We start from the raw sequence: 2,877 nt of genomic DNA, 5'->3' as shown, positions 1-2,877 counted from the left end.
CCCCTGATGTCGACTGCACATGATCAGGCATCAGTCCCTCCTTGGGAAATACTGTCTCTACTGCCATCTAATCTCAATGCTGAGATAAACCACTATATGATACAGCGATGAGCTTTCTTCCACCATATAGTATTTTACCCATCAAGCCTGTTCCTGTCAGTGCAGATGAAGGGGAGGAGAGGACGGATGTTTAAGCAATTAGAACAGCCGACTGAGTCTTCTCTTCCCTGCTACAGACTGTCTCCTTTCTCTTCCCTGCTACAGACTGTCTCCTTTCTCTTCCCTGCTACAGACTGTCTCCTTTCTCTTCCCTGCTACTGTCTCTCCTTTCTCTTCTCTGCTACTGTCTCTCCTTTCTCTTCCCTGCTACAGACTGTTTCTCCGTTCTCTTCCCTGCTACAGACTGACTCTCCTTTCTCTTCCCTGCTACAGACTGTCTCTCCTTTCTCTTCCCTGCTACAGACTGTCTCTCCTTTCTCTTCCCTGCTACAGACTCTCTCCTTTCTCCTCCTTTCTCTTCCCTGCTACAGACTTTCTCCTTTCTCTTCCCTGCTACAGACTGTCTCTCCTTTCTCTTCCCTGCTACAGACTGTCTCTCCTTTCTCTTCCCTGCTACAGACTGTCTCTCCTTTCTCTTCCCTGCTACAGACTGTCTCTCCTTTCTCTTCCCTGCTACAGACTGTCTCTCCTTTCTCTTCCCTACTACAGACTGTCTCTTCTTTCTCTTCCCTGCTACTGTCTCTCCTTTCTCTTCCCTGCTACAGACTGTCTCTCCTTTCTCTTCCCTGCTACAGACTGTCTCTCCTTTCTCTTCCCTGCTACAGACTGTCTCCTTTCTCTTCCCTGCTACAGACTGACTCTCCTTTCTCTTCCCTGCTATAGACTGTCTCTCCTTTCTCTTCCCTGCTTTCTCTTCCCTGCAGACTGTCTCTCCTTTCTCTTCCCTGCTACAGACTCTCCTTTCTCCTCCTTTCTCTTCCCTGCTACAGACTTTCTCCTTTCTATTCCCTGCTACAGACTGTCTCCTTTCTCTTCCCTGCTATAGACTGTCTCTCCTTTCTCTTCCCTGCTACTGTCTCTCCTTTCTCTTCCCTGCTACAGACTGTCTCTCCTTTCTCTTCCCTGCTACAGACTCTCTCATTTCTCTTCCCTGCTACAGACTGTCTCTCCTTTCTCTTCCCTGCTACTGTCTCTCCTTTCTCTTCCCTGCTACAGACTGTCTCTCCTTTCTCTTCCCTGCTACAGACTGTCTCTCCTTTCCCTTCCCTGCTACAGACTCTCTCCTTTCTCTTCCCTACTACAGACTGTCTCTCCTTTCTCTTCCCTGCTACAGACTGTCTCTCCTTTCTCTTCCCTGCTACAGACTGTCTCTCCTTTCTCTTCCCTACTACAGACGGTCTCTCCTTTCTCTTCCCTGCTACTGTCTCTCCTTTTTCTTCCCTACTACAGACTGTCTCTCCTTTCTCTTCCCTGCTACTGTCTCTCCTTTCTCTTCCCTACTACAGACTGTCTCTCCTTTCTCTTCCCTGCTACTGTCTCTCCTTTCTCTTCCCTGCTACTGTCTCTCCTTTCTCTTCCCTGCTACAGACTGTCTCTCCTTTCTCTTCCCTGCTTCAGACTGTCTCTCCTTTCTCTTCCCTGCTACTGTCTCTCCTTTCTCTTCCCTGCTACAGACTCTCTCCTTTCTCTTCCCTGCTACAGACTGTCTCTCCTTTCTCTTCCCTGCTACTGTCTCTCCTTTCTCTTCCCTGCTACTGTCTCTCCTTTCTCTTCCCTACTACAGACTGTCTCTCCTTTCTCTTCCCTGCTACAGACTGTCTCTCCTTTCTCTTCCCTGCTACAGACTGTCTCTCCTTTATCTTCCCTGCTACTGTCTCTCCTTTCTCTTCCCTGCTACAGACTGTCTCTCCTTTCTCTTCCCTGCTACTGTCTCTCCTTTCTCTTCCCTGCTACAGACGGTCTCTCCTTTCTCTTCCCTGCTACTGTCTCTCCTTTTTCTTCCCTACTACAGACTGTCTCTCCTTTCTCTTCCCTGCTACTGTCTCTCCTTTCTCTTCCCTACTACAGACTGTCTCTCCTTTCTCTTCCCTGCTACTGTCTCTCTTTTCTCTTCCCTGCTATAGACTGTCTCTCTTTTCTCTTCCCTGCTATAGACTGTCTCTCCTTTCTCATCCCTACTACAGACTGTCTCCTTTCTCTTCCCTACTACTGTCTCTCCTTTCTCTTCCCTGCTACAGACTCTCTCATTTCTGTTCCCTGCTACAGACTGTCTCTCCTTTCTCTTCCCTGCTACAGACTGTCTCTCCTTTCTCTTCCCTGCTACTGTCTCTCCTTTCTCTTCCCTGCTACAGACTGTCTCTCCTTTCTCTTCCCTGCTACTGTCTCTCCTTTCTCTTCCCTGCTACAGACTGTCTCTCCTTTCTCTTCCCTGCTACAGACTGTCTCTCCTTTCTCTTTCCTACTACAGACTGTCTCTCCTTGCTCTTCCCTGCTACAGACTGTCTCTCCTTTCTCTTCCCTGCTACAGACTGTCTCTCCTTTCTCTTCCCTGCTACAGACTGTCTCTCCTGTCTCTTCCCTACTACAGACGGTCTCTCCTTTCTCTTCCCTGCTACTGTCTCTCCTTTCTCTTCCCTGCTACTGTCTCTCCTTTCTCTTCCCTGCTACTGTCTCTCCTTTCTCTTCCCTGCTACAGACTGTCTCTCCTTTCTCTTCCCTGCTTCAGACTGTCTCTCCTTTCTCTTCCCTGCTACTGTCTCTCCTTTCTCTTCCCTGCTACAGACTCTCTCCTTTCTCTTCCCTGCTACAGACTGTCTCTCCTTTCTCTTCCCTGCTACTGTCTCTCCTTTCTCTTCCCTGCTACTGTCTCTCCTTTCT

This window comes from Oncorhynchus nerka, unplaced genomic scaffold (genome assembly GCF_034236695.1).
Source record: "Oncorhynchus nerka isolate Pitt River unplaced genomic scaffold, Oner_Uvic_2.0 unplaced_scaffold_1256, whole genome shotgun sequence".
NCBI lineage: Eukaryota > Metazoa > Chordata > Actinopteri > Salmoniformes > Salmonidae > Oncorhynchus > Oncorhynchus nerka.
This window is presented reverse-complemented; position numbering follows the sequence as displayed.